This window comes from Monomorium pharaonis, chromosome 3 (assembly GCF_013373865.1).
Source record: "Monomorium pharaonis isolate MP-MQ-018 chromosome 3, ASM1337386v2, whole genome shotgun sequence".
Classification (NCBI taxonomy): domain Eukaryota; kingdom Metazoa; phylum Arthropoda; class Insecta; order Hymenoptera; family Formicidae; genus Monomorium; species Monomorium pharaonis.
This window is the reverse complement of record NC_050469.1, coordinates 20,035,383-20,046,516: the sequence shown is the minus strand read 5'-3', so window position 1 is coordinate 20,046,516 and position 11,134 is coordinate 20,035,383. Positions and strand designations below refer to the sequence as shown.

At 32.1% G+C, this 11,134-nt stretch overlaps 1 long non-coding RNA gene across 2 annotated transcripts; it reads right to left on the bottom strand.

Moving 5' to 3' along the window:
- Nucleotides 1-5,394: 5,394 nt before the first annotated feature.
- LOC114255524 lies at nt 5,395-10,405 on the bottom strand. Of its 2 annotated transcripts, XR_003626783.2 has the most exons (3): nt 10,297-10,405; nt 6,409-6,852; nt 5,395-5,573 (listed from the first exon to the last, which is right to left on the bottom strand). It is a non-coding gene; the product is annotated as an uncharacterized LOC114255524 (long non-coding RNA). The 2 variants fall into 2 exon arrangements; XR_004962669.1 differs by lacking the exon at nt 5,395-5,573 and having other exon boundaries at nt 6,341-6,852.
- Nucleotides 10,406-11,134: the final 729 nt, after the last annotated feature.

Sequence of the window (11,134 nt, the reverse complement as noted above, 5' to 3'; positions counted from 1 at the left end):
TTGTTATAAATCTCTTTAATTGGATGTCGTAAAAATGTAAAAATTTATAATTTATTACTCTCTCTCTTTCTCTCTCTCTCTCTCTCTCTTATTAAGTGTTTACACTTATAATTTTTGACATACTAGTAAAGTTAATATTAAAATTATTTTGCAAATTCTCGGAGGGTTATCATTTATACATTAAGTAAACGTATATGACATCACTCATCGCAATCTAGAGTCGCGTGGCATGTCATCCGTAAGATACCTGTAGAGTCGAGCTTCTGATATTTACATTCTACAAAAGCCCGGATCTACAGGGTAGATCACGAATGTGCCTATTCTTTGCAACCTGCCCTTGTCATTTCCACACAGTAGTAATCTGCAACAAAATTTTCAATTTTTAATATCCACTCATATAAGATCATGTCTTTTTGATATTCTAAAACTAATGTAGCGATCAAAATAATAACGTAATTTTATTCATTTAAATCATATAAAACAATTTTTAATTAACAGTAAAAAAATGAAGGAATGGAAGAATTGTTAATCCAATCAAGTTTAATATAAAGTTCGAATAACGTACATGATTATTTAAAGATGTAGCAGATTAAAAGTTTAGGTTTAGCCACGCTAGCGTACGTGACGCCGGAAAAACCTCCGCTGAAACAGGACGTGACCCGGCATGCATATCCGGGGTACAGTTAAAAAGGAAGTCGTGAATTATAATAGCGCCTACCTGACACGATTACCTTTCTTCGATTTTAATGTTTGATTTAACACCTGTATTGCGCTTCGTTTCGTGATCATCTATGCATCATTCATATAAAAATTTTTGATTATTATTGAAATTTTTAAATATTATTTTTCTGAATAAAATACAGATACCGAGTACTTATTAGTTAAAGTACTCACGTGCCGCCGCGCTTCGATGTGTATCTGATTTTCTATTTATATGAATGTCATGAGGGCCAATGCTTGATATCCTCTTTGAAAAATACAAATATAGTTAAAATATTTATATAAATAGCACGTTAATTTAGTAGTTATGTAATTTATTAATTATTTTATCAATTATTTTATGTGTAATAATGAATTAAATTTAATATAGAGGCGCAGGGGAAGGATGAAAATTACGCATAGTTCTAGAAATAAAAATTATATAATTTTAAAGTATATAATTTGAAAAAACTGAGGTACAATTTTGTACGTATAAGGTAGATAATAAGTTGGCTTACTAATGCTACTCTTGCTGTTACAAAAACTTTTCTATTGACAATATAATTATACAAATATAAGTAAACGTCATAAGAAATATGGATGCAACAATGCGGGGTGCTAATCTTGTCCATCAAAGCCAATATACTATAAAATTGTAATTAGACAATATGTTCATGAAAGAAGATAACGTTAAAAGTGCGAGAAGACATGCCAGTAGAAACCATGCTTACGAATATAAAATACGAATAGAAAGTGAATAGAACTATGTGTATATAAATATACATGTGTATATACATATACATACGATTATTCACAGATACGATATTTGTTTACAACATATCTTGCATACAATAAAAAGTTTAGAAACGATCATGCGAAAATATAATTTTCGGAGATATTCGTGCGCAAAAATAATATTTTTCTTCAGACTATAACAATTAAAACATCGCAACGCAATCTGTTAATAATAAGTATACATCGATACATACGACACAGTGAGAAATTATACAAAACATATTTTTATGAGCAAACGAACTCACATTCATGCACATTTAATACACATTTAACACGCTCGCTTTTGACGGTGCCGTATTAGATAATTGTTAGTAACAAACTGTACAAATTCGTGTGTGTGGAGAAAAACACTTGAACCGCTCAAAAAACACTATGAGTTTCTGCTGTTTGGCATTATTTCACGTTCTGTTTATCTTCGAGGTCATCTGAGGTCGATTTGAGTTTGTCACTAGTGCCTCGCGTGCCAATCAAGTTTGTCAGGCGTATCAAGATGACGAGATTCTGATGGAGCCAGGTTTTATTTAAGATTTGCAAGGGCACACAGGGCAAAAGAACGGGCCAACGCCCCTCTAACCAAACGCTGTATACCGCCGACTGTCCTTTACGACTCGGATACAGAAGATATTCGGCGACAAGCGAATCCTCGAGTTGCGGGGCGTCTCTCCCACGGCTGCCCGGGTGAAGCCAGGGGCTTTCTCCGGATTCTGCGATGATTGGACCGCACGCACCCTCACTCCGGTACGGGGGATGCCACAGCACAGGGCCGTAAGTTTTGCGTGGTGCCTCCGCAACTCGATACGCCACAGTTTTAGTTTTTCTTGTAGTAACATTTATCAACTCTATATTACCAATCATATAAATGTAAGTATTTTTTTAGTTGTATTAATCTTTTTAATCAAATTTTATTAAGAATAAAAATTTCTCGTATAATTTTCTCTTTTTTTCTTCATTTCTCCTTTGTTAGATTTTGCTAACGAATTGCAATTTTATTTTAGTAAAAGTTTATATTGTATTCTGAGAAAAATATGTCGCTCACTTTCTTCTTTTGAGTAAAAAATTATGCTAACAAGTTCAATCACGGGCAAATAAGTGCATTTTACTTGAATAAGATTATATACTTGTGTGTGTGTGTGTGTGTGTGTGTGTGTGTTTATATATATGTACGTATTTATTCCATACATATAATTATTTGCATCTACAGAATTAATAAATAACTTTAGCACATTAATTATAATTTGGGGTTTTAAATTGAAATAATTAAAGGTTAGAAAATTAATTTTTTTTCCTTGTAATATTATAAACTGTTAAACACTGATTTACATCTTTGATATATAAGGAATCGTTACATCAGAGTTACTACGTGAGGCTTTAATTAATTATACATATATATATTGTTAGCTAAAAATGGAGTTAACTTCATATATGCACGTATTCGCCAAAAGACCAGAATAAATCTGTTGAAAATGTATGCGTAACAATTTGTTGCTGGCACACCAATCGATAAAGCTATATCACTCTTAAATAGTTAAATTTAAATAAATTTTTGAACTGTCAAGAATTACAGACAAATTAGAAAAAGGGTTATTTTGCAAATGCATACCCAAAACATAATACACACCTTTATAATAATTGTAATTTTTCATTTAATTCAAATTACCGATATCGTGCAAATTTTTTCAGATTAATATTCATATATTTTTTAAAACATTTGTTTGTGTCAAATAATTTTTATTTATCTTATAACGTAAAAATATTATTTTGGATTATTTGAAATAACACTTGGCAGTCAATGTTGATTTGTACGAATAGTATATAGTAACAAAATGGTTCACAGAGTGGCGAACGTTAAATGTTTTTTACAGCACATTGACGCGAAACGGCAAAAATCGCGAGTACTTCTGACAAGTTTATCAAGGTTGGATGGGACTAATCGCACAGCCGTCCCTGCGCTCGTTGACGTTCGGTTCGAGTCGTGCAGTCTCGGCCCGGAGTCCCTGTCAACCACCCCGCTAGAGAAAGAGAGATGCAAAACCTAGGGGCCACCCTTCGTCTCATCATCTTTTCGCGCTCATAGCTGGGCATATCTGGTCTGAGCCAGGCCTGGTCTCCTCTCCTCTGCTTCTCGAGGAATCGCCTGGAAAAGGTCCCTTTACCTCGGCCCCTTTCCGCTCCCCACGAGTACCAAAGTCTCCCAATGACGTAGCTTCCGTTCCTTCTCCGTTCTAGAGCGACGTATTGATCGTCTCTCTGCTCCTGAAGCTGCGGAGGCTGACACGAGAGGGAAACAAGAAGAGTGGAGAGAGAGAACGTGTCTACGTTGGGAGGGTGAGGGTTGTACCGTAGAGCGTGCCTCCATCGACGTTTAGCGACGGAAGAAGCCGGAGGAGTTATCCGTGTGTGTATGTATAACGGATAGAAAAAGTTAAGTAGAAGGAGAAAGGACACGCGCAGCTTGCGGGGTGGATGCTTAAAACGGCAAAGGCGAATCGCGATAAGATAGAAGAATCAAGCAGATAGCGATGAGCCGTTGTACATCTTTTCCATCAAAAATATCACTGAAGGATGAAGGGATGAAAATAATCAAGCATAATGAAGAATAAACGACAAACCATAAAGAAATAGCATTAAATACCTTGTATATCTAGGCTACACAGATATAGAAAATTGTTCGTGGAGCTGAATGTGAAATTGAAAAATATAACTTGAGACTAATTAATTGAAAAAATATTTCAAGAGAACAATAAAACAGAAAAAGCAATGTTGTCCAATATGCTTTATTTCGAAGCGACTTCCTTGTGTGCGCGGCCCATATTAAATCTTTTATTTTTTATGACAAACAGTATTAAATAAATCAAAAGTTAATAAACATCGTCACATGCTAAAGAATGCAAATTTAACAAAGGAGAATTAGAAATCTAACTCACAATAGATTGCAACCGTATTATTTGTCTCTTTATAACATCGGCCGCACGTCATACACCATTCAACCACCTTTCTACCTGTCATTCTCAACTCATACGCAATATGTCTTCTTAAAGTTTGCTTACGTCTCATCATCGGGTAAAGTTGCGAATGTGGATGAATCTCTGACACCAACATGAGGATCTCTGTCTTCTGATCATTTTCGAAACTTTGAGCAGGTCTCCGTCAAACCAATCAGCTTAGACTTCGTAGAGACTGACTAGACACCTGAACAGAGATTAATCATTAAATGCATGGCTTAATTCGCGCATAACATAGTCAATTAATAATACCTTTCAGCATCCACATCACTATAACTTATTCTATACATAATTGTAGAAAAAAATTAGAACAATAATTTTGATTAATTTTGCAGCATTTGATTCATTTTTTTTTAATATTTAATATTTCAATATATTTTTGTAATAATTAAGTATAATCTGAATAACCGAAAATATATTTGACTATCGAGCAGTGCGTCTGCGTTCCCAGACACGTTTACAGGCAAACCGTAATGTAGTTCACGCAGTGTAGCTGCGTATTTATTGATTAATTCACTAAGGGTCATTGCCATAAAAGACTGTTTAACCCTGCGCAACAACATAGAGAAGTAACGTATTGACAGATAAAATTTAACAAGAAATTTTCAAAAAAGTAAAACACTAATAGTTCTAATTCTTATACTATAAAAAATATATTTTGTATGAGTATATTCTTACTTTTGCAATTATAACAGGAATTGTATTATGCAAGAAAAATTATTAAATAAAGCGTTTAATAATGCAATAAAAATTTTATATTAATTTAATTAGAATCATAAAACAATCAATTATATCTAATTGAATATTATAGGAATTGAAAAGATGTATTATCTGAAAAGCAAATACCTTATGGGCAAGATTTATCAAACGTTTCCCAATCGCGCCACACTTGCACGTTCACGCAGAAGCGTTGGTCTTCGACTGGCACCATGTATCGTATCGTGGAATGTTTCAGAAGCAATGGACGTCCGAGAGGCATGCTTGGAATAATAATTCCAATCGATAGCCATTCGATTTCCTTTTCTGTTCTTCGGCACGGCATGCGATTCGCATTCGTACCTCATGACAAATTTGAATCTGAAATTGAAGTTACCATAAAGAATCAACAGCGCTTTATTTGGTGTAAATCAAATTGTTTTATGTGACCGTTACGTTCACGATCCAAGAATAACACAGCAGATAACTGAGCTTTATTTTTGTGTAAAAATAATTAGAAAATTAAATGTAACAATTAATTCTTATTCCTTAAAAAATTAACGTCAGTCTGCTTTTATATATTAATGTAGTCTATACAGATGCGACATAACTATAATATAATTCCAAAATCATAATTGTTTTCAGAAATGCTATAATACGTTCACAAAAAAGTTCAGTACAGATAGAGTTTCTGAAGAATAAATATAAGCTAGCGTAATTAAAAGCTAAACGATTAAGCTAATGTTATTGGGATGAATCTAAATTAAGGTGGGCGGATTAGGGATTCTAACAAGGAACTCCAGTGCCGCCTACTATGCTGAAATTTAAATTCCTTTTATTCTTTAAAAAAAAAAAGGTTTTTGTCACCGTTGTGTTAAACGTGTATGTTGGCAGAAATAATATTTATGAAACTCATTTAATCTTTTTAATTACAAACATAAATTTTTATTTTTATTATCTTGAATGTTACTACCCAACATATTTTTAGAACGCTATAAAAATTTGCACAATACTCGTAATACGTTTACCTACCACTATCTTTAGCAATGTGCTAAGGTAATTGCATTTTGAAATCCTTCAACATTCTGCATTACTTGTTAAAAGTAGGACATTTAACGCAAATTTAACTATAAAATATTAATAAAATCTCTTAAGAAATTTATTTATTTGCAGCTTGCAAGGAAACAAATAACAATTCGATATAGTCATATCTTACATTTGCTTTAGCACCAAAAATAAAACGGTTAATCAACGTTCCCTTTTCCCGTGGCCGAGAAAGTGTTGTATGTTGCATTAATGAATCCATAAATCATAACGGCCCAAGAAGAATGGTAGAAGGTCGGAATCTGAGTGACGTCCGTCCAGAAAACTCGTTGCCGTTGTGATCCTGCCCATTCGTGAAGATCCGTGAAGAGGTAACTTGAAAGGCCAAAGGCTCAGGAAACGAAGGGAGTTCTGCTTCTTCTGTAGGACGTTGACGCAGCTCCCGGGGGGCACTTTTGCGGATGAAGACCACCCTATCTTATACTTGACGTAGTAAGAGACGTTGCGCTTTGCTATCTTATTTTCTTTTGTGCTTTTTATCATCCATTTTTATTCTTTTACCTCTTCTTCGATTCTTTTCAGATTCTCCTTTATGTACCTCGTATTAATGTAATATCTAGCAACAAACAACAAACACAGCATAAATATCCATCATCCAGTCAGATAATATATTAGCTCCTATGTTTATTTCCTGTTGACACTAAAGTGTTCTTTTACTGTCAGTCTAGACATTTTCTTAAATTAATAAAAAAGAATGTTCCTGTGGACAGCAATATTGAACTATAAAACATCGTAACGTAGTTTAGGAGGCGCGAGAGATTCCGCAAAAGGTGATCATTTGTCAAAGTGAAGTGGATGCGAACGTGAACATGTTATCGCGGCTTTACCGAGGTAATCTATCGCGCGTCTCTTACAAGAAAGAGATTTTTAGGAGAACGAAGTCGTCATGAGGTAATAAGAAGAAATGCGAAAAATTAAACGTAACGACATAACTTTAAAATTATATAATAAATGTATATGTTGCATTCTTATATACTTATATAAACTTGACTTATTTTATGGCGCTTAGGCAAAATTTCATATCAACAATTTTTGTAGACGCATATAAGAACTTTAAACATTCTTGGCAAGTCGACATAGTCCAAATACTCATAACGTGAGTGACACGTGGTTGCGCCATTTTAATTAAAAAGATATGTTTTCAGGGAGGTGTGTATATGCTCTCTGTGTGTATGTGTGTGTGTGTGTGTGTTTGCGACTTGTGGAGCTACCTATCCGTATATATAGGCATAGGCGGAGACGAGGGGTTGGCAGGCAGACCAAAGCATTGAAGGGGGTTGGATCGTGATGGCAGGTGGTGGCGAGGGAAGAGGAAGTTGCGATTCCATCTGCCAGCCTGTCATTCTGATACTACGTACAATGTCGGCAGTTGGCGGAGACGATCAATACATTGCAATCTATATAAAATGGCTGCAGTATTTGGAGCGCTGTGCATAAAACGTTTACTCTTGCGGAGATGAGAAATAAATATTGAATATGTACGACAAATTAAATAAGTAACCATTGTAAATTTTATACATAGGAATCATTTCTTTCTTTGTATTTCTTGTTTTTTATCTGTATTATATATTTGTAAAAATTATAATCATCCGTCATAAAATGATCTTATTATTAGAAAATATGTACATATAAAACGTACTTTACACACAAAATTTTACATTTAAATATTGAAATATTATTACTATTTTCTTATAAATTATTTAATTATTTTTTTCATAAATCAAAATTTAATAAATTATAATAGATAAAAAGATGTGATAATTTTCACGCAATCGACATCTTTTATACCATGACAGAAGAAAGAAAAAATATATGATTGAGCAACATGCAACATTTATGTACATTACATTACACTAAAAAATATGTTTTTAGATTTAAAACAACATATTTAGATAACAATTCAATAAATAGATTACACAATATGTAAAAAATAACACACATAATTAATATGTTTAATCAAGGATTTAATCATTTTATAAGTTAAAAAATAATCAAAAACTTATTATATTAAAATAATTTTTTTAAATAATTTTAATACACATATAAACGTAAACAATTAGTTATTAATACAAATAATAATACTTTTGCAGTACTGCAAAAACATTTGCAGTAAAATATTTGTAAAATTTTAAGACAAGTATTTTTTTTAATTATATAAAAATTAATATAATAAAACTTTTTAATGCTCTATGAATAAGGAGAAAGAAATATTTTTTTATCTAAAAAATAAATTTCACAAATTAAACAAAAAATAAAAATAAAAAGATATTACACGGTCTACATGAATTATTGTGCATCATTTACTTTTCAAAATTAAACAGAACAAACAATATAAGTGATACTTTAAATTAACAAAAAATCTGTAGAAAAAATAAATTCTGTAACATCTTTTATGATTATTGATATTTTACATATTATAATAAAAATTAAAATATGTAAGCAAGAAATATACGTCCGTATGTATTTAATTATTATTGATATACCTACTACCACACAGATAAAAATTTAATTTTAAAGTAATTTTAAGTAATAACTTTTTAATTAATAACGTTTTATCTTTGTTAAAAATAAAAAATTAGTCAAACAAATATGAAAATTTTAACAAAAACAAAATGTTAAATATTTAAAGTTTAAAAATTTAAAGTTTTAGAATCTGGAAAAAAGACAATTATAAAAATTCTTTTTTAATTATTCTAATTCAATTTTATAAATATTTTATTTTGTAATAAATTTAATCCAACTTATTCAAATTAATATATCTTATTTAGATAAGTTTTATATTTTACGTAATGTAATTAATGAACTGTTCTACTGTGAGATCCTGGTCTAGAGAAAGGGAACACTACAGATTGCTACAGTAGCGTCATCTTTTGCATGCACTCTAACATTATTTTACAAAGATCACCGACAGATGGCAGCAATTATATATTTTGTTTCTTTTAATTCAAGAAATTAAAATCCGTTATTATAAAAGCATTGAAAGATTTATTCTCATTTATACTTACTCTTCATAAAATTCAAATATTTCACTCTTGTAAATTTACATTACACATTTTCAAATAACATTTTTTTTTAATGTACAAAATTTTATTTAAAAATCACTATAGTTTTTAAAATTTTTCTAAATTGCTAACTAAAATTTTCTATGCGTCTACATAATTACTTGCTTAATTTTATAATAAATAAACTTTATTAATTTAATATATCCTTCCGCTCCCGCTTATATTATAACACTCATTTCCACACATATTTATAAGTATGCACAAGAGTACGCATCACACTATTATTTTTTAGCCACTTGTTATTTTCAGTAATTTATTACGATTATATATCTCAACGTTAGAGTAGCACATCAAAGTCAATATGGCCGAGCTATATCACGCGTAGAAGTAACACGTGATCATACAATTAATTACTTTGGCCGATAAAAGTTCGTGGTAAAGCGGGAAAAAGAAAGGAAGAAGAATGCATTCCTCGGCGCGAGACTCAGACCGACACAGACCGACGGTGCGACTGTACAGGAGGCAGGCCGAAGCGAAACTAACTCAGCTTGCGTGCAATAAAGGAGATCATTTTGAATCTGTGCCGCTGAAATTTATGGCCTCCCACCAGGAGAGTTCCGGCCGTTAGAGCCGCATGGTAAAAACTGGCTATTAATTTTACGTTTGGTAGCTGTGTGGACAAGCGATTCTTGCAATTTCTATTTTCTATTAGTTTCGAAAAATAACTTATATCTCCATCTTTTTACATGGTGTTGACACTAAGTAGTTATCATTATGTCATGTAAACACCAAGTTATTTGATCAATAATGAACTATGGCTATAATTAATTATTTTATAAATTATTATAATAATAGTTTATAACCTATATTGTAGAAACAAAATTTTAATATCTCACTTTACTACAGTTTTCAATGCAAATGTGTTTTGAATGCATCTTCCAACGTTTATAAATAAAAAGGTATGATCATGCGCTTTAACAATTATCTTAAATATATACCTGATGTTTTTCCCATGGAACTTCATTCTGAGATTTCGCCGTGAGAGCAGGCACGGTCCTCTTCGTGGTGCGCTCCAGGTGATGTTGACCGTTCGCCGATCAGCGATGTTATGGTGCAGGAAAACGCCGAGGGGTAGTATTGCGGGGGAATGATTTATGACTTCGGGGACCAGGTAGGGCGCCATTCAGCACCAGGCTCGTTCTCTTCTTCCGCCACCTCTCCGACGCTCCCTCTCTTAGCCCGCTGACTTGCGATGTCAATGCGTTTTCAGTTGGCCTATTTGCGCAATAGGCATAAGACGAATTTTACGTGTTTCTCGCGAATGAAACAGTGATTAAAGTGAAAACACATCAAATTTCTTGTGCCTTTATGTGATATAGAGCAGTAAGTCGATTGTCCGTATCTGATTTCTGTAATGAAGGAGAAATTATATATGGTAAGTATTTTTATTCTACAATACATCTAATAAATATAATTACTTTATTTTCACAATACAGACTTTTTACCATTAAAATGAAGTTTAATAAAATTATATAGAGAATATGTCAAATAAATGCAAAAAAATAATAATTTTGATGCTAATGTTTGAGTATGTTTATTGCAAATGATGCTGATATTTTAATTACAAGAAATCACATAATAACATTTACAAACAATATCGGAAAATGTAAAGACTAATTAACAAAGACTGGATGAATTCAGATACGTAGTTCAAACATTTTTTAAATAAATTTTTATTTATTTTGAGAAAGAGATAATAACAAAGTGAAAATTGCTAATATTTGACAACTTTGCAAAGCTGCTGCTGTTCACTAGATAAGTTCACTAGTATCGTGA